General features: G+C 40.2%; 1 protein-coding gene across 1 annotated transcript in view; it reads right to left on the bottom strand.

The window, feature by feature from the left end:
* Positions 1-22,413, bottom strand: part of LOC149079666 (signal-induced proliferation-associated 1-like protein 2) — an 83,952-nt gene extending 61,539 nt beyond the window's left edge. Inside the window, exon 1 of the mRNA XM_089240274.1 lies at positions 22,271-22,413. The gene's annotated coding sequence lies outside the window, so the exon portion shown is untranslated. The remainder of the gene's footprint in view (positions 1-22,270) is intronic.

The following is a 22,413-nucleotide window of genomic DNA, read 5'->3' as shown; positions in this document are numbered from 1 at the left end:
TGCAAAGAAAGGGGGAAAAATTCAAGCAAGCAACAGCAGAATGCCGATAAAATGGTGCTCTTGAATATCCTCAAGATCGGGAAGTGTGCACCACGAAATACATAAGCGTTTAATGTCATTCCCAAGGGCACTGAGAACAATTTCAGAATCCCCCCCTCATCCAGGGGTGTAAGCGGGATCGACCTTCAGAGGGGGCACGAAAATTTTCTTCTCAAGTTACCACCCTTCAAAAAGCATTTAAATTAACAGAAATTGGTTAACATAAAGGCTTGGCATATAAAAGGTATTTTCTTTCGATATTTCCTTTCTTTTACACCGATATATTATTTTTTTCTAGTTTTTTGGCCTGCTTGGGGTGGGGGATAAGAAACCACGGGTCCCCTGACGCCACCCCCCCCCCTTCCGCGTGCGCCGCTGCCTTCCCCCCCTCCACCTGGCAGACTATTAAGCTTAACCAAACTTCATGTTCACTATACCTCCAAACAGAAATAAAAATTCCAAATACCTAGCGGCATACCTGAACTCTGCGAGGCACGCTTACCACATCTTTGTGTAAAGTATTGTGACACACGACTTGATAATTGTAGTCTGGGAACAGTCGAGCTTAAACCACGCGACTGTTACGCGTCATACAAGTTCTAAAGGACCACTTGACTCACAATTTGAAAGTAGGCAGCAGAAGCATGGGCGGAGATACGGGGGTCGTTGCCCCTCCCCCAACATCAAAGGTGAAGTCAACTCATCTAATGCATATATGTATAGATGAATTGACATCGTCATCATGCCCCACCCCAGACTTCCAAGTCTATCTCCGCCTATGAGCAGAAGTAAAATTCACACACTACACTAGATACGTACTCAGACTATTAGGTAGGCATATTTTAATCTGTAGTAAATTGCCCATGGCGATAGACCGGAGTCGTGCTCGGTTTGAAAGAACGAAAGAAAGATACTAACGTCGATTTAGAAAAGTTGCATAAATTTGATTACTCGTGATAATGTTGCCACTCAATATATATATATATATATATATATATAACACTAATTCCTCTACAAAGATATTTTTTCTTGGTGCGGTATCGTTATGTTATATCGAGGTTTCGCTGTATTTTATGCAAAACTTTAAATACTAGATCGATTCCTTGATTTGTATTCTCCCGGATCTGTTCCTTCTTTATAGCAAGTACTGTACACATATGTTCTTTCCTCACATTTCTTCTACTCCGTCACTGTTGTTCTACTGAATCTCTGTGCTAAAAAGTGAAGAAAGCATCCGCAGCGCCAAAACTTCCACATCCTTCACCTATTCCGTACAGATCATAGGTTATGTCTGGTTTACCCTGTCAACCCGTGAATATGGCAGCATCATCTAAATAAGTGTTTCCCAAAGAGAGCAATATCAATCCTACCCTCTCCCTCAGCGCGACAGAGACGTACCGAGAGAGGGAGGGGGGGGGGGGTAAGATAATAGTTAAGGCTACAATATAGGATCCTATGGAAAAGATCAGGAAGGGAATGATGAGGAGAAAAAATTGAGCGTGTGTGTGTGTAGGGGGCGATGAACAAAAAAGTTTGGGAAAATATGTTCAAAGTAATAGTTTCCCAAAACTTTTTATTCCATCAGAAATTTATTTTCTCTCATCGTACTGAACACAAGTATACGCATAGGATTCTATGTTACATCTGTAGCAAATGCTTCTTCTCATACAATTTGGGATCATACCAACTGTGGGATCGTTTTGCCTTTTGCTGGGAGACATCTGCCTTGTTCATTTAGCATTCTATAATGGAATTCCCTGGGCCAACATGTCAAAAAAGGCAACACATACTCTGCTTTAAGTAGTTTTAAATTTGTAATGCGAAAACTTCAGGAGGCCAGATGGCTAATGACGTGAGTGCCAACATCAAGACATTTCTAACAATAACAAACGAGATACGTGAAGACCGGGGGGGGGGGGGGGAGAACTCGTGCTCCTTCACTTTACAATGCTATACCGGGGCTACAATCAAGGCCTCCTAGATACGATAGTCTGGAGGCTTTGGTACGGTTCATAAGCAGCAACATGGCGTATGTACGTCCTTCTAAAACACTTTAACACAAGGAATATAACACGATGAACAATATCATTCCTTTTTCGCTTTTGAAAAACTATAGCTCATATAATTGTGCTTTTCTTCCAAAGATAAATTTCCATCACGCGCGTGAGATTTTTTTCAAAAAAGCAAAACAAAACTATTTTTGAAAACACTGTCTTTTCTTTTCAGTCATTCACGCGTGTTAGATGGTTAATCCCATAAGGTTCCTCACAGACACGATCCGATATCATCGAATTCAATAAACTGTGAGGAAAATTGGAAATAAAAGGGCGAAATTTCCATTTCAATAAATAATTAAATCACAATCGCACGTTACGTTATTCTTTCAGATTCCCCAGAAAGATTACATTAAACACAAGCAGGTATCTCGTAAGAAAAGAAAAGGGGAAAAAAAAGAAGACAAACCTATACATATCCTGCAAGCACTTCTTATAGACCACGACACAGTTGAAAGAAAAATTATGAAATACGCGCACACACACAAGCCGCTTGAAATAACCAATCAGTGAATAACGAATAAAGAATCCACTCGGCCATGAAAGAAAGCCAGAAGCGAAAGGAAACAATTTGTGCTTTCTGGCTTTTTTTTTTTTTACTTATTAAGGAACATGGTAAGCATGAAATAACCGCCGGAAACAAGAAATCTGATATATATATACACACACACACACCACATACGTATATTGTGGTCTAAAGAAAAGAGAAAAGACGAACCGAGTCTGTCTCTTTATATATAAACTCGGTGCGAGTAAGTCACGGACGTGGTCAAAATAATGGAACCGACCGAACACAAAAGGGCCCTCCACAAGTGAAAGAGCTCCGCGACCCTTAACGGTCACGGGTTCAACACCACGAGCCTTTGAATCGCAGAACAACCAAGATGATGATAATAAGGGTTTCTTGGTGGTACCCATACATAGCACTATTTAGTTGAGTGAAGGTCCGCCCGACCACTAAGTGGTCAGTGACGTCTTATCACTACGCAAATTTTTTTTTTTTTTTTTTTTTTTTGCAATCGGCAAAAACCTCACCGAACTCTTTACAGTTAATACGCAATAACTTTTCCCAGGTGATCCGTATTGAAATAAATAATTATGCCAGAGGTGTTCAACCCATAGGAGAGTGCGGGCCACTTCATTGACTTGAAAACGTCTCGCTGTCCACTTAATTAAGCGATCTAGAAAAGCGCCGCAAGTTACTTAAGTAAACTGTAAATGTGCCGCGAATTGCTTGAGTATTCTGGAAGTGTGTCACGGTGATCTGCAAATATGAAGAACCCTGAAACTGTTGCACAGGTGACTCAAGTAATCGGTAGATATGCCGTGGGCCACTCAAGTGATCCGTAGGTATATAGTGGGTCAATCAAGCGTTCAGGGAATATACCGCGGGTTACTGAAGTGATGTGGAACTGCACCAAGGGTCACCTAAGTGTCCTGAAAATGTGCAGTGGGACACTCAAGTGCTCTGGAACTGCGTCGAGGGTCATTTAATTGGTCTAAAAATGTGCCGCTTAGTTCATTTTTACAAAATTAGATTTGAGGTAGTGGACCACATCTAATGATTCCGAGAGCCACATTTGGCCCACGGGCCATGAGTCTAGCATGTACGAACCAAGTTCTCACACCTAATATTTCTCACGGATAATTGCTCCTGCATTCCCATAATACGTATTCATACAGATTTACGAATCCTCTGTTAATCCCCCCATTCTCGATGATAAACGCGATGAATCGAAGTTTTCTCCACCCTCGAGTTCATAAATTACTCGCTTCTAACGATCCGAAAACCGAAATTACTTCACTTATTGCCTCGTTGAACCGTTTTTTTCTTTTTCCCATCTCCACACTGTAATTAAAACACGGAAAACTGCCCAAAAAAGGAAGAGGAAACGCAAAAGAAAGAAAAAAAAAAAAAAAGGCTTCTTCAAACTCCGTCAAGCAAAAGGAATTCCATTTTTCATACGTTTCCTTCATCCGTTTCTAGAGCTCTACGCAGATTGGTCTTCAGTACTAGTGCGAGGTATTTGCAATACCCCTAACTCTGAATTAACACTATGACAGCCTTTAGATAATGCATGTGTTTCAAAAAGTGTTCCGATTTTGATAAAATCCGAAAATGCGGTGAAGAATACCAATATTCAAGTTCAACCCACGCCCACAGCGTCATTCGGTGAAATTCGTTCCGAAGCTGACGTCCTTGACCATTTTACGGGAAGTGATTTTTTTTTTTTTACCCCGGCACTCCGAGTGAAGTATTAAAGGAAGCTAGAAAAAAAAAGAATTTTCCGTGCGGGGCCTTTTTCCATGTGTTAACCAAAAGGAAGTCCTGGGTGTGTAAAAATAAAAGAATGCATGCCCCATCTCACAGGATGCGCTATAGAAATAATGTTATTTATGTATGTTTCATAAACCACTTCCCATTCATTTCTATGTGAATACCTTTCGGGCATGTTGCCAAAGCAAAGAGGTTGAAAGGGAAAAAAACCTTCAATCCATCCACGAAGTATTAGTATAGGTATAACTCGGGGTTTACAAATCTCAGGCGCCAGATCACCATGGCGACTGTAAAATCGGTACTGGCGCCTTAAATTTCCTGCATGCGATTTCTAAATTGGAGTCCATGAATTTCCTGACAGTGTCTCTTTTAACGTAGGAAAAGAATATATAAAAGTCCCGGAAAAGTGGGAAAAGCATTATTAGGACCGAGATTAAAATAATTCTCGGCTCCTAAGAAATTTGGCTGGTACCTTAATTTTTTTTTCGATTTGTCAAGTCTTGGTTACGTCCACGCACATACACACAAAACACGTTCCTGCATGAACCAACTCGTTAGTGAATTCCCCAGAGGCTGTTTACGACGTGCATGCACAGTTAAGTAGTAGTCAGAAATCGGCGGCTGCATCTAGTAAAGGTACCGAGAGAAAACCTTATGATACCCTCATGCAAAGTTTCTTGTTATAATATAATTATATAGTAAATATATATATAATCATAATTATATAGTAAAACAAACAGCACCATTACAGTCAACTCCCGTTTAATAGGATAACGGATACACCGCTTAGCAGGGCCGTAGCTAGCCATTCCTGTGCCCTATGCAAGAATTTTAATTTAGGATCCTTCAGGTCCATTCTGTGCCGCCTTCGAAGTGAGCCCTGTGCGGGTGCACCTGCCTAGTTACGGCCCTGCCGCTTAGAAGGGATGAAATCCTCCGGCACCAAAATTTCTCTCATTGAGACACAACACACGTTTTAATTGAATGGAACATTTGGAATTGATGGAAAATATGTATTAATAAGTTAAGATTTAAAAGACACATTTGAGAGTAGGTACTGCCTTCCAAGTATCTAAGCTGCCTTCAATGCATACATTTGATTATTTCATTTTTGTTCTGTTGAGACAATAGAGGGCGCTAACTTTCCAAATGAAAAGTAAAAATCTCAGGTACTGTGATCATTATAATTGAATATAATTTTCATTTCATTTTTGAGGTCTGAATTATTCGAGAAGCTTCATTTTATTAATTTTAATCCTTAATACTACTACTACTTCTTGACCTCTTTTTTGTCGCTCCACGGTCATTTTCTGAACGCGAGGGCGGCCAATTAGACCGGGACCTACAAATTATCGCGGATTCCGAACGGCAGCCTTTTTTTTGTACTCATCGAGAGGTTGGTGCACTCACCCCCTCAGTGTGGGACTCGCTGCGGTAGCAATCTTTTTCTGTGGTCATGTCGAAAGTTCCTGCTGTGTCAGGAGTTTTGAGGTGTCGCGAGTTCGATCTCGCGACACCTCTTTGACCTTCGAAGACCAATCACATCCCGCTTCCCGTCTCAGTGAGATATCGAAGCTTTCCCGGAGGATGGGCGTGTCTGGAAATGTTATTAAATATTCTCAGACTGTTAAGTACACACACACTTACACTTCCGGCACAACTCACAAGGTAGTAAATAAATTGCCCATGGCGATAGACCTGAGTTGTGCTCTGTTTGAAAGAAAGAAAAACGTCCTAAAGTCACAATCGAAATCAGTTTCCAACGATTTTGAATGACTCGATACTCTCGTAAGAAAATGAAATGATAATACGATGCCTTAAAATCAAACTTTATGAACCCAAGACATACGTTTTCATCTTTCGGTCCACAGAGACCACATTACATATGTTATTTCTCCAACCGTATAACATCAAATTCTAGAATTTTCGAGAGAATCCAGCACGATGTCTACGGCGGTAAAACTTAACACTACACCCCAATGGTTCTCCAACATTAAGACCGTTAAGTTTCATTATAGTTGGGGGTTAACCTCTTTTTAACGCGAACCTCTCGTAATTACTATATAAGGCAGCGGTTCTCAACCGGTGCTCCGCGGAGCCCTTGGGGCTCCTTGTGCACTCTCCAGGGGCTCCGCGGCCGCTCGAGGAAAATAAAAAAAACCAGTAAAATTTAAAAAAAATTATAAATACTTTTAAATAGTAAAAATAAATCAGTAACTTTGATGAATAATTAAAAAATTGGCCGACGGGGCTCCACCATAGAATTTTTTTACTTGAAAGGGCTCCGCGAGTCAAAAAAAAGGTTGAGAACCGCTGGTATAAGGGAATCTCCCATAAACGGACACCATGTTGGCTGAAACTTCTCATTAGTAGACTATTTTTTGAATCCTGTACAATTGGGGGTTGGTACGTCTTGTACTCATTAACAGACACACTCGCTTCGCAGAAAAATTTTCTTTGGTCTACACATTGGCAGCATAGGCGTACGCAGAATTTTCTCGGGGGGGGGGTTCAATTTGTTTCTTCTCAAGGGGGAGGGTTTAAGTTTTTTTCCTGCAAAATAACACTAATCTCGGCTTGAAGGGGGGGGGGGGGAGTTAGAACCCCAAAACCCTCTCTTTGCGTAAGCCAATGTACATGAGTGTCCGTTATCGAAAGTTTCCACAATTTTATTGTTGCTCTTCAAGTTGTCGTTTTCCCCCTTCGCAGCCATTTGAAATATTCTCTCCCTCCCGTAGAATTGCTCAAGCAAAACATGACACTAAATTTATGATGCTGTAAGAACACAGTGGCATCTCTTTGTTTTGTATGTTACTAAGCTCATGCGGATCCGTAATTTACCGCTCCAACATTCCCTTCCCGAGATATGCAGGGCAGAACGGAAATGTCTCTCTCTGAGGAATGCGAATGGTATTTGACGTTAGTATATACCATTATTATTATTTTTTTAATCTTATTTCGTTAATGTCTAGCGACAATGAATGAATACCGCGGCTGTTGCATCCCAACATGCTATTTATAATCCCATTCCCTCGTTTCTATATATATATTGCACATATGGATTTTATTTTTTAACTATACATATTATGAACCATGGTTGGGCAAAAGAGAGAATATCTTGAAACTGTTTATCTCTCAGCTGTGCTGTTTGATAAACAGCATCCCCCGAAAACGGAATAATACATTATCCTAGCGGATAGAAAGAGAGTGATGCTCTCTATTTTTTGCTTTCTTCTCTGTGAACTTTGGATTTCTTCCCTCCCTCTCTCTTGGCGGGAACGGCAGACCATTACTTGCTATAATGAGTTCCATCTGCGCTTGTTCAATGAGTGATAAGGTGAGAGAGAGAGTTCTGGGAGGGAAATGTTTCCTCCACATTTCCATTCGCGTCGGTGCTCGTTTTTAACTGTGTAGTGTGATGATATACCTAAGAAACCCCTTCACCTATTCTTTCACACACTGGTTGATTCCAGTCCATTTCTTTTGTATCCCTGTGATTTCTGTTTACATACCTGCTCAGAAGTGAACGTGGGAATCCATTCTACGAATGCTAATACAGCAATAATGAATGGAATCGCATAGTGTATGCCATGTATGCACAACCCGTGGCACCCAGAGTCGACTGGTGTCGCTCGCGAGCTCAAACCTAATTTTGTAAAAATTTAAATCATTGTGCCAATTATTTTTGTTTGGTTAAACAGTGCTTGTCCAATTGCGACCTTCGCTGTGAATGTCAGTTCCAGATCACAGTGACCTGCGGCACAGTTCCAGATCGGTCAAGAAGCCCGTGGCACAGTTTAAGATCACTTTAGCTATCTGCGAAGCAATTTTCATTTTACTCAAGCAGTTCTTGGCACGTTTACACACCCATGAAGAAACCTGCGACACATTTACGGATCCCCAAGCAACCCGCGGCACATTTAAAGTTCACTCAAGTGACACGGCACATTTACAGACCACTCAAGTGACCCGCGGCAGTTAAAAATTACTTTAGCTGTCTGTGACGCAGTTTTCAGATCGCTCAAGCAGTCCGTGTCACATTTAGTTCCTCCCAAGTGATTCGCGGCACATTTACGGATCACTCAAGTGACCCGCTGCACAGTTCCAGACCATTTGCGTGGCCCGCGACACCCTCTCCAAACCGATGGAGTGGCTCACTCTCTCCAAAAAGGTTGAGCACCCCCTGGTGTAAGCGAACTTCCTCACCTTCAGAAGAATACTCTTCGTGCATTTTTTTCTACGGACCAAAATAATTAATCATGGAAACGTTAAAGATCTTGCACTGCGCGTCAAAGAACATGTGAATGTCAATCATCAATGTAGAATGCATAGTGATTGAAGACATCACGAAACAAGCATAATGGACTTTGTTCATACAGATAATTATAACAGCATTGTTCTGACAGAACCAGTCGTTAGTTGAACACAAAACTCATCCGCCGCGTTCACAAATGATAATAATTATCATCATTAATATGAACGGTCCAAGAAGTTAAAGTGACTTGTCCTGAAATTCGTAACACCGACTAGTTATTTAAGCAACAACCAATCAACAATCCAACCTTGTTGAGCACCGGTCAAAGATTGCCGTAATCATTTCATAACGAAGATTTACGCTGCCAAATTATCGAGCCTTCCTTACTACTACCAACCGAGAGTAGTCCGGGCTACATCACCGATGTCAGCCCTTTACTCGCCTGTGCGTTAAGACAATAATGTGCTTCCAAATCAATAAACATAAACAGCATAATCGAAAACTTAAGACGGTTTTTTTTCCTACACGCAGAACATTCAAACAACTAACGATTCCAGTCTGCTACCCAGTGCCGTCTTAAGGCATGGGCCTACCCGGGCACGGCCGGGGAGCCTCAAGAAGAGCCTCTCCTCTCCGGGAGAAAAGGGGTCCTCACAAAAATGGGATCTGGTTGATATTTTTGAAAATTCGCCTGGTAGGGCCTCAGAAAAATCATTTGGCCCGGGGGCCCATGATGCTCTTAAGACGGCCCTGCTGCTACCATTAGCGCCGGAATGGTGCACTGGTAAGATGCTCGTCTTTCACCGTGAGGGTTTCCGTCAAGGCCCACGGGTTCGAATCCGGGGAAAAGAACATCGAAAATGAGTTCTTCCCCTACCAAGCCTGGGGTGACCACGATAGATTGCGCCTTCATTTCCACCAAACTCCAATGGTTGGAAATTGCCGTATGGAGATGTGAGGTAAAGTGGACTGCTGCCAATGAAACAACTTAAACCAACTCTATGAGGAGTGTTGAATCGGATAAGGTATCTATAAATGAAAGTGGACTCATTGTCCCCCACCTTTGAATAACAAAAATGCTTTGCCGCTCCGAGTGGTATCTAATTTTAAAAAAGAGCATGGAGCAGCGGTTAACTCTGATATCATTTGACCTCCGCTCAAATATGGCAGGTAAGCCAGGTGGTTTACGGCCCCCGGAAACATTTAGCCCTTAGCACGTTTCGTTCACGGTACATTTCACCTCAGACGGCAAGTGAGTGACTTTATGAATGTGTAGGTGATTGAGTTAATGTATGCATAAGGCAGAGAAAGACGCACTCACCAGTGCCGTCTTTACGCATGGGCCTACCCGGGCAAGGCAAGGGATCTCGGGGGGGGGGGGGTCCTCACAAAAACAAGATTTGGTTTAAATTTTCGAGACCAAGCATGTAAATTTGCCAGGCAGAGCCTAAAAAAAAATCGCCTAGGGGCCTCTTAAGGCGGACATATCCAGGCCGAAAAAAATCTGAGGCAAAATTTTCGGGTCCCAAGTCAGCCTGTGATGTGGAACGGCACCGTGGGTCACTTGAGTGATCTCTAAATGGGGATGCTAAGTTCATTTTTACAAAATTAGGTTTGGGGTAGCGGGCCATGGGTTGAGCATGAATGCCGTAGACAGAGAGTCAGACATCTCGTGATAGAGAGCTGGCGACTTTACCTGCAGTTGATAACTAAATATATATACATATACACTAAATATTGTATATGTGATACGTTTTAAATAGTTTCGAAACGTATTCCTAACAGAAACAAAACCATGTACGCCTACTGAAAATCCGATAGGCAAGTCTTCAGAAATAGTAGTGTATATTTCCTTTCTCGAACAAAAGGTAAATTACACCACCACCGCATCACAAAAAAAAGCACATAAGCATAGAAAAAAATCCTAACAATCCGTCAAGGTTGCAGGCTTCACACACACACACTAAATTTTTTTTTACCTATTCCTACCACTACAATACACACATACAACGTAGTTAGTCTTAGCACAGCCCAATGAACATGGACATTGGAAATGTTCTTGTGGAGAGAGAACCGGTGATCACTCACAAAGTGGGCAGGGAAAAAAAACACCACTCGGTACAAACACGATATGGCGTTTGATAACCTAAGCCACGATTTTACTCCATGATACTGAATATATGCGTATATATATATATCCCCCATTATACATAAACTCGTACAATGTCTCTCTCCCACCTCCCACCACATAAGAAATAATTCTAGTCCACACAAACGGAATATCTGGCTTCTAATCTGAATTTTTTTTATACGTACATATGCTGCCCACTAGGCGAGTATGGCCGCACAAATGGCTGAGTCGATAAACTTCTTGTCTGAACCAATATACATACAAGAGTAGCGAAAAAAATACCGGGTCGCAGATTAACAAGGCATTAAATGACAATTAGAAAAAAAAAAATTAAGCAATATTGTGTGGTTTGCGTGACGGAGAAAGCACGTAAAGAGATCGAACTCTCGAACAATGGGTTCAAGAGGTTTGGCGGAATAATAATAATAATTGCTGTATAATAATATTCTATTCCTTATAACTCGTAAAAAAATATCTGATAATAATAGCAGGTTTATAATTAAATAGCTTCGAAACTAACCGGATTATCACCCAAGCCTCCAATTGGTTTCTTGAGGAAATCGTAGCATTTATAACCGGTTCATTCAATTGTGATCTCGGCATAACCCAAGGTATCGAGGTCTGGAATCAGGACTACCCAGGGTCAGAAGATGGGGGGGGGGGGGGGGGAGGACTTTTACAAATAAAAATGTGTCCAAACCGAGATTCGAACCCAGACCTTCAGAGGCGGCGAAGACTCATGAGGTAACCACACGACTAGAAAATGAAAAATGGAATTTTTGATAACACCAGTGTTAATTTCTTAGAGATTGTCCCATTATAAAAAAACGACATTTGGAGCAAGTTTCGGACTAACGCTTTTGAAAAAGAAAAACCAGTTGCAGAGTTTCAGAGTCTCTGGAGCAAGTTTCGGAATGAGGGTTTTGGAAGATGAAAATCACTGCAGAGTTTTTCCAAATCTCTGGAGTAACATTCAGAATGACACTTTTTTGAAAAAAAAAGAAAAGAAGATAAGCCATTGTGTAAAGAGTTTCGGAATCACTGGAACAGTAAGTTTCGATATAGTCGAATCCCGTTATAACGAACGTCAAGAATCGCTTAGTTATATCGAAATTTCGTTATAAAGGAATTCCAGGTTACCTACATTGTTCCTATGTAAACTTATTTGGGGATTAGAAAAGTGTTCGTTAAAAACGAGATTTTCGCTATAATGGTATTCGTTAAAACGGGATTCGACTGTTATTCTTTTCGTAAAAAAAATAAAAGAAAACCATTAGAGAAAGTTTCGGAATCTCTCGAACAAGATTTGGAGCAAATTTTGGAATCTCTGGAACAAAATTTGGAGCACGTTTCGGAACGCTTGGAGAAAAAAAATACCATTGCAAAGAGCTTCGGAATTTCTGGAGGAAGTAACATTTGGAGCAAGTTTCCGAATAACGCCTTTGCGAAAGTTAGGGGGGGGGGGGAAGACAGTGCATAGAGTTTCGGAATCTTTTGAACTGTCTGTATTTTAAACTTTTACTGGCCAATGTTCCCAATTGGTAGCATAGGTTTTATTAATCAGAAAAAAAACCTATTTTTTTTTTGTTCATGAAAGCCCTTGATTTCCCCCCCCCTGAAGGTGAGATTCCAATATTAATTTACAAAACAAAAATTTCAACACATGCTGTCAATTTAATTTAATCGCCTATTTTTAAGGAACAATAAAATTTAATTTTGTTTTTAATGTTGTTTCTATGGACATGGGGCAAATCCAGAGAAAAAAATACTAGAAAATTTTTTCATGAATGTTTTTGATATAAGGATCAGAAGGGGAAATAAAAGAAAAAAATATATATATACATAAATGAATCTAAATCTGGATTCGACCGGTGAAAGGTATGCCAACAGCTCGAATATCTTAAGACATCAGAGTGGTTTTTTTCTACTCGTTTTCTGTATCAGTAGCTAGATTTGAAAATTCCGTGATTTTCCAGCCCTACACAGGTCGCATTCACCAGGATGGAGATACTGGTGGGCTCTTGGTGAATGAACAGACATCTGTAGACCATACACTATGCATTCGGGGTGGAGGGATAGCACATTGGAGTCTTAAATATATAACTTAGAACAGTTCCACGGATTGGAAAAGAAAAAAATGTTTAGGTTGGAATGCACTATAACATCATTATTTTTGTTGTTCCCCCTCGCGACTTCCCGAGCTATCACTCATAACTGAGAACAGCGACAAGAGACCTGTCGTGTTTGTGATGCATGCATGCGAAAAAAAAAAAAACAAATCTCGCGGCCAACAAACCACGGTGTCATTTGTATATTACTCACGTTCTCCATTGAACATCGCGCCAAAAATGCTCGATAAACACACACATTTCTCAGATATACACAAATACTATTAGCACAACAAACCGTGAACACGAGGGAGGATTTCTCTACAGCGGAAAATGAGGAAGGAGTAGGAAGTGAAATGGAGCTTTATATACAAATATTACACCGGGATTAGCATCTTCGTACTTTTTACCAGTACTGGACGGATACGGATTTCCCAACAGTCAGAGAAAAAAAAGAAGATTGTTCCACTGGAACATGATCCCACGATGTTTGCTTCTTGGTCGATGCGTTAACGGTCTCTGTCATCCTGTCCTGCGATTAAGAAAAGCAAGACTATATAAGAGCTGAAATAAGGGGATCTGCCGAGCGTGACGAATACTAAGTATCTCCGAAATGCAGATAGCAGTGAATTGCAGGATAGAGGACTATATATGGTATGCATATATACGCAAATTACTAAGCAGCTAAGGAATCCAGTGATCATACAAAAAGAATGAGAAACACAATAGCAACTTTTTTTCTTTCCCACACACCAAGCTTGAAACCACGATTTTGAGCGTACTTATTTCGTGCGTCGTACTGTATCCGAGGGTAGATCAATTTCATCCATAAAACTTTCGACATGAATGTAAATATATATAATAGCAAAATCGGAAAAACAAAAACTATGTCATGTCTCATTTGCCGATCAAAAGCTTTCGATTACGAACAGGGTATCAAAAGCTCTGATAACGATGGTGTTGGACAGGACAGCCTAACCCAAGGAACATAGTCACACGTTATCGGGTGCCCTTGATTAACGAGGAACCCTCCACAATAGCATCGACTGTGATAAGCTTGCACGAGTCCCCAGTGCACCAAGATCGGGGCCGTAACTAGGAATTTTTGCCGCCCGGGGCAAACATGATTCAGCCACCCCCCCCCCCCCCACAGCTTTAAAATTCGATAACTTTGTAATGGTGTTCTTTACTCTCACCTGAAACTGCTGCACCCTAAATTTTGTTACCCCCGCCCTCTCTAGTTACGACCCTGACCAAGATATCCAAGATGGTCCTGCGCATGGGGTGGGTCCTTTCTCCAATTTCTTTATAGTTAGCTCTTCGGGTTAAGCGCAGTTAGCGTATTATCCAAGAAGGCAATGAATGTGTGGCTAATTACAGTTTTTAACATTGTCACTCTTGGTCTAAAGACAGCGGCCCCCCACACTTCGCAATCATACATTGCCAGGAAATCAGAACTGCCTGAAAAGTATTGAACACGTATTCATCGAATCTTTACGAACAGCGATTTGGCACCTGCTTTTGTTCCCCCAGTGCAGAGAAATCTTCAACTATTACTCACGGACACCGCGATGCTCACAAAAACAACCAAGGGTTTTCTATACCTACACCCTTTCGTACCTTAATTAAATACCCCAAACAAGGTGTATTCAGGAATAGACATAATGCTGATGTCTTGAGCTGGAACATATTTCCGAGCAGGGCTGTCTTAACAGTACCACTTGTCCCACCTAGCATAGACATAAGAGAGATTACAGTTATTTTATATCTACGCTACCTAGCTAGAAACACTTGCTCACTAATTTACATACAATCGAAACTTTTCCATCGATACATATACATTGATGCCTCGGCTAACGAAGATCCCCCCCCCCCCCGATATATTTTTGCCTCGGCTAACAAGCATTTTCGTTGACATGGGATGAACGTACTAACTTAACACGGCCACGTTGTGAGCTGAATTTTCAAGCACTCATGCCCCTCTCGGAATCTTTTCAGATATACCTTCATTTCTTTTTTTTGAATCATTTCGGGTAAACTGAAAGATTCAGCTAATAGAAAATGCATTGTAAAATAAAAAAGAGCTTACGTTTTCTGAAGTTTTAGTGCAAGACTCTTAGCATCAAACTGAACAGTCTGGATATTTTAAGAGCTTATCTTTACCAGGTCTGACCAAATTACAAATGGATGAGCATACCAACGAACTCGACTGAGTGCATAGTGCAAAATAAACAGGTCTTCAGTATAACCTTATCCTTCTGTCAATTTCAATTTATCCAATTTTAAAGCTGTTCATTTTTGATTCCGGCCAATTTTTTTAAAGCGCTCTTTGGTGTTCAAAAAATTAATATCTTTTAAATTTTTGGCAGTTCCTAGAATTAAATGATTTTTCATAGACACCTATGTTTCAGCTAACGAACATCATTCCGGAACGAATTATCTTCGTTAGCCGGGGTATCACTGCAGTCGAACCTCTGTTTAAGGGACACACCACGTGTTCCTCCGTGAGAGCAATAGGTTCCTGATTCGAGACCGCAAGACCAAACAATTAGCTTGAAATCCAAACTTTTCAAAGATATCAATAATAAATTGTAGTCAACCCACACTTTCATTTCGGAAAGAAAAGGTAAGAGATAATGAGTCTAGATGGATACGGAATGACCAAAGACTCGGGCCTCACGTTCAGGAAAAACGTGGCCATCAATCAAATTTTATGTTCCCCGACACAAACGAGGTATCAGAGAAAAAGAGGCGGAAAAAAAAAAGGAGGATGCGACGACGACAAATTCAAATTGCCTCATTATTATTGACCACAATATATTCAAGAATCCGGTGGATGTACAACAGCGAAAAGACAGGAATAAAAAAAAGCTGGATAAAATCGGACCATAGCCACTAACGTTTAAAAATACAGTACTGAAAAAAAAAATCGGTTTGTGTTGGTCACAGTCCAACGACCAGACCAGTCGCGCACGAGGTCAAAAGTCCATCGACATTATGGAGCTCTTGGGAGAACAAAGAGAACCCGTTGCGAGATATAGGCTCATGCCATGCACGAAGCTGTTAAAGGTACGCTCTTATCGTTAAAAGAAATATATATAAAAAGAAATAAAAATTGAAGAATACAAGCGAAGAAAAGAATACGCACAGAGACTACTATAACGTTACATTAAAGAAGGTGAAAAAGCGCCATGCATCGGTAACTCTCCTAAGATCAGAGTAGAAAAAATAAAAAATTACACGAGGAAGAGCGGCGTGTGTACGGCGATTAAAGAGAGGGGGGAAAAAATGCTTTCAGGCTCGAAAACCCTTTAAAAATTATTTTTCCTCTCTTATGTAAGAAAAACGAAATAAAAAAAGCTAGCGAAAGTGATTATGATACTACTCTTACTTGTAAAATACAAAAAGGAAAAAAAAAACTTGGACTATAAACGCCTCCAAATGACGATTTCAGAAAGATAAGAAAACAACCAGTAACAACGTCACCATCAGGACATTTATGGACATCATCATTACCATCCAACTTCTACTGGAGTTACACTTTTTCTCATTCGATATCCCTTTTTCTAAAAGAGATGGAATCCGATCTTCAGTTAGCAGGCACACATGAGAAATTCTAATGCGAGTCTTGAAAGCATGAAATTCAATTCAGATTTAGAAAAAATGGATTGGGATGAGAAAGGAATTAAAATAAATGAAAAATTTCTCATTTCTCAACCATTAACGTTTAGCTGACGGCATTGTTAATATCAGCAGTAATCCAGATGAACTAGAGGAAATTACACACACACACACAAGAACTGGCGAAGGCCAGTATTCAGGTGGGTTAGAAAATGAATCTGCAAAAGACTTAAGTTATGTTCAACGAGCTTGCTTCGAAGATGATTTTGCTCAGTAGCACAGTAGATGAGCAGAGCATGAAAAGATAGATGTATGCTAGGCATCATAAGAGACAAAATGAATCATGGGGATAAGGAGCCAAATGAAAGTATAGATATCATGGAAAGAATTAAACGTCTAAAATGGAAATGGGCTAGAAATTCTGCGAGAAGACAGGATAACAGATAGACCACAAGTACTCTGGATTGGCAGCCCCATGGTGTTAAATGTATCCGAAAGGTGGCTGGAGTCAACTGGATGGCAAAAGTCTCAGACAGAGTAAAATGGAAAAATTTAGTGGAGACCTACATCCAGCAGTGGATTGAAAATGGATGATGTGTATATTACAAATAAGTAGTTGCATGCAGCTGAATAATTCATTTAAATTACAGAAATAAACTTTCAAGTCTGTATGCGAACAACCAGGATTGTCTCCTTGGACCACAGATCAAGTAATGCTGATCTATACTATACATTAGAAGCAAGCAATTCATCCCTCATTCCAGAGCTTCACAAATCCCCGGGGCCAGGTTGCCAAGGTAACTACAAAATCAGCATCGGCGCCCAACATTCTCTGCATGTGATTGCTAGATTGGAATCTGAGGATGACAAAAAAGTCCCATTTCTTTGCAGAGTGTCATTTAACATGAGAAGGGGGTGATTATGTCCTGGAAAAGTCTAAATTCTTTATGACAAAGGAAACATTTTCTGGACATTATGCTGAAGTGAACTATGAAAGAACAGTCATCTTGTCTCCACCGGGACACACACCCAGGCCCTCTTACATACTAGGCAAGGTTGACCCTGCCTTCTTTACTCCACACACTGTGGCATAAGGCGCTGGAGTAGAGGCATTGGTAGCCACTTTAGGATAATTTTTCTTGAGCAGAAACTATGCTCTTATGCTTGATTTCTGAGAAATTTGACTGGCATCTAAATTTTTTTTTTTTGATTTGCCAAGCCCTGCAATATTCTACTGTAAATTGCGGATAGTGAGTACATCCCTGTATGTGAGGCAGATATTTTTTTTCACAATCAAACCATAATTGAAAGATGATTTTTGCTTGGCCAAGATACATGAAATCAATAGTATATCTAAATATTATGCTGACGTGAACTTGGATAAAAGTGTCTCTCTCCAGGTAGCCTGTTGATTTCATGCATCTTTGCTGAGCAAAAATCATCATCCATCTCCACTGCCGCCACCTGGAGGCGATTAGCTGCAGTTAAAAGAGGCTACAATGTCTCTACTCAGCGAATCATGCTACTGCGCATGTTTTAAGGAAAAAAGGATGTTCTCCCTATGGTATAATGATTAGTGCCTTGCCCGGTATGATAAAGGTCCTGGGTTTGATTCCTGGTGGAGAGAACAACACTTTTTCCAAGTTCACTGCACCACAATAATCCAGATAGCCTATTGATTTCAAACCATAATTGTCTGTATCATCAAAAACACTTTCCTAAAAGCTTCATGCATGTAAGTAACATTCTACGGTGCACTCAATAACCAAAAATTCGTAAAATTACAAGTAAAAATTTAACACATGGTTAAGACAAACCATTTTGACACGGGGGGGGGGGGGGGCACCCTATGGCACAGCCAAGAGCATCATGATTATGCTATTTTGTGCTATAATTTTTCTAAACTGATTACAGAGAAATTTTGGTTAATGAGCAAAAGTTTTGATTCAATATACAAGTGATGATTTGCATTACGAGCAAAATTCTTGCACTCCGGTTTTTTATTTAGAATATCACAACTGAGCTCATGACCCCCCCCCCAAGGGCGGTTCTGACAGGACACTAGCCCTAGGGCCCAGGACTATTCTCATCATTTTTTACTTCTTCAACGCTATAAAAGCGCCTGTGAAAAGTGTGACCGTGGGACCCATGGCTGATGGTTTTTCGTTTTCGCCCACACACATATTGGAGAATTGTGAATAATATTCTCTTGTACAGTTAAGTGTGTAATATTCTCTCTGGTCAGTATGCCTCACTTAAAAAATGAACACACGTTCGAGCATGGCTTTTACGATTACGATAGATGTAGCCTTTCAACCACACAGTTCGCATGCTTAAAAGTATTTTTTTAATTTGGGTTCATGCATGTGCGGTGACTTTGTTTTTACATTATTTATAATATATTATAACATTTAAAAAAAAGTTTTGCATTATTTATTTTATTATTATTGCATTCCCGAATAAAGCCAAGTGAGTGATCGTATAAGTGACCAGGTGAGTCTTTCATGTATATATACTCACTCAATGCTTACTGTAACTCGTGTATTATTGATTGAATGCCCTTTTTATGGGAATAAATAATTGTGAAACAAATCATTAGAGTTTCCATTATTTCCTATGGGGAAATTTGATTTGATATCTGAATAATTCAGATAGGCCTAACGAGAATGTTCACTGAATGAATTAGGGGTATTTTAAGTATTACGCTAGCATCGATGGGGGTTCCGATTTGCTGACTTTTTATGACGGGGGGGGGGGGGAAGGGGGGAAATGGATGATGTTTACATGTCATATCAACCCCACTCCCCCTTATGAAAATATAAAATATGCTTAACAGCATCTTATTCGGTGCGCCAAAAACTGTAAAAACCTTTGGATAGTTATTGGGCACTAGAACTAACATTCTTACTATTGACAAGTCCCCTACAGAGCCACTTTAGTGATCTCTAAATGTTTCACGGATCCTCCAAGTGCTCAGGAAATGTATCCGGGCTGCTTAAGTGCTATGGAAATGCTTCCGGACTGCTTCATTGCTATGGAAATGCTTCCACACTGCTTAAGTGCTCTGGAAATGTGTCCAGGACGCTTAAGGGCTCTGGAATTGTGCCACACATCACACTCAACTGATCCGTAATTATGCCACGGATCACTTCAGTAATCTGGGAATGTTCTGCGGGTAACTTGAGTGATGTAGAACTGCACTGGGGACCACTTAAGTGCTCTAAAACTGTGTTTGGGTTACTTTAAAGTGATCTTTGAGGCCTACTTCAGTGATCTGAAAATGTGGCATGGGCCACTTAAATACTCCGGAATTGTACCACGGGTCATTTAAGCAATTTGTAAATGTGCTGCTTAGTTCATTTTTACAAAATTAGGTTTAAGAGGAGCAAGCCACATCAGATAACCCATGGGGCCAAGGGTTTACCATATAAGTCTTAAAGAGTGGGTCGCAATGAATTTTTTAAAGATAAATTTTGAGTTCTTACCTTTCAAATAGCATTGAAATTAACAGAAATTGATTATAATAACATATAAAGGTATTTTCTTTTGGGATTTTAATTTTTTTTTAAAATATTTTTTACATTAGAAAAAAAACTCGTCTGGGGAGACACAAGAGCCCCCTATTCGCCCCCTCCCATGTCCATTTTTGATCCCACCAATATGCGTTAGGAGGTGGGGGCAGTGCTGACGGGAGATCAAAAATGGCTAAAAGTTTGCTGACATAATACTTCAACAACCCCTTACGCTTGTTAAGCAAAGTTCCACTGTATATAAACTGGCAGGCCAGCAATATTCCTGCCAGGTTTTTACTCTGCAGTTTTCCAACTTTCCAATGCATCTACCACCAGAAATTTTGTCCACAGAGATCAGGCAGAACTTCCAATACAATACTTACATAACATGAAAATTCAGCCATTTTCGTTTCCATCTCAAAATATGGAAAACAGATGGCGGCACCAGCATGACACAAAACACACACACAACTCTTAGAGTACTAATATGTTAGGGCTACGCAAATACACACATGTAACACGTTCCTGCGTGTACAAATTCGTTAGAAATTCCCCAGAGTAATGTTGATGAGGTGAATGTATGTTTAAGTAATAGCCAGGCAGGACCTACCACCCTAAACATTACTTGCCTGGATATCCGTGGCACTCTTGATATAACCTAAGACTCCAGAAATTGAAAATAGAGTGACATATCTGCCATAGCTAAGATTTCCCTGCTGTAGTAGATCTTTGAGCCCACTGCTTTTACAGTCTAATACCATTATAGCGAAAATCTCATTTTAATGAAGACTTTTCTAATCATACCAGATAGGTTTACATAAGAACAATGCAAAAACTTAGAATTTCTTCATAACAAAGTGATTTTTCCGGTCTCTTGGATTTCGTTATAACTGGATTCGACTGTATTTTCAGCTCCATCATGTTCATGTCATTGGTCCGTCATTCTGAAATCTTTATCTTACCTCTAACTTCATATGTATGAGGAGGCAAAAAGAAGTGGGGTCTGAAATATATGGCGAGCATTTGAGCTGCATCCAGTCGAACTTGTGGAGTAGTTTCTTCTGCTGATGTGGAGAGTGAGGATAAGTATTGTCTTTCGAGACAATATTCTTTTATTTTAATGACTGTATGAAAAACAGTAAGAATTCAATTGAGTGACTAAGTGAGTTGCCAACTGAGTGAATGTGTATATATATATGTGTGTGTATAAAAGACTCAATTGCTTATTCACTCACTTGGTCACTTATAAGATCATTACTCAATTGGTTGGGGCAAAAAGTCCCAATGACAAAATGTTGGAGGCAAATTTTTCAGATCTCAAGCCAGCCTGGAGTTTCAAGGAGCTCCAAAATTGGAATAATTTGAAGGGGGCTTAATTGACACCCAATAGCGTGCAATCACGACAAGCATTACATTGATGCCACCATCTATGTATTATTGACAACAGTGAATAAATGCATAAATTTCAATATTGTGGGTCTATCACACAAGGCTTTTAAGAGATGAATCCGGCTCCTCTTCTAGAAATGGTGAAAAATATGTAGGTAACACACTCCAACTTTTAAGGAGTACGGGACAGTACATTAACACAGCATGACCACATAGCTGTTTGTGGTCATACAGCAAGGGCGCTCAACCTTTCAGAGAGTGTAGGCTACTTCATGGGTTTGAAAACATGAAGTCTGTCATGAAAACTGTGGCCACTTGAACGATCTGGAATAGTGCCGCAAGTCATGAACTTGTGAAGTAGTTCCTCTGCTCATGCAGCTGAAAGTCCATCTCGACCTATGGGTCCCTTACATTCCAAACTCTTTAGGTCACTCACTGACACAGTCCCTCGCTCTCTAGGCAGAGGCAGATTTATTGGTTTATCACCTCTGTGGGGTGTACAAACTTTGCCACTCTTCTCCCATCATACTAATTTTCTTGATTATCATTCAACAAATTTGCCGTTCCCCCCCCCCCATGCGCCTCACTAAGTCCAGCATCCTGTAAATACACCTCTGTATGCACATTAGTAGCACAGAGAGTTGCACCTATTTCATGTACAATGAAAGTTGCACAATAATTATCTTTTCCACTTTATAGGTTAAACAAAAATTCACATGGTGTCCAAAACATTAGACACCGGACAATGACACATTTCTTGCGACGCTTTAAAAGCCCATCCCTTTGTTTTCGGGAATTTCTAACACGTCAGCAATGATAATAAATGAAATGAACAAAATTTCATGGGCTAAAAACTGAAATAAACAAAACAAAAAAGGCTCACTTTTGACACAATCACATAGAAACAACGTGAATTTGACACGAATATTCTCTTGACACACACTCACTTATCATAAAGATACACAAACAAGTACCAACTGCAACAAAAATGCACGAAAACACAAACGTTTATGCTCAGTTATTGAA

Source organism: Pholcus phalangioides, unplaced genomic scaffold (genome assembly GCF_987345545.1).
Source record: "Pholcus phalangioides strain wild (caught in Gottingen) unplaced genomic scaffold, Ppha-v1.0 ptg000012l_1, whole genome shotgun sequence".
NCBI classification, from domain to species: Eukaryota; Metazoa; Arthropoda; class Arachnida; order Araneae; family Pholcidae; genus Pholcus; species Pholcus phalangioides.
This window is presented reverse-complemented; position numbering and strand designations above follow the sequence as displayed.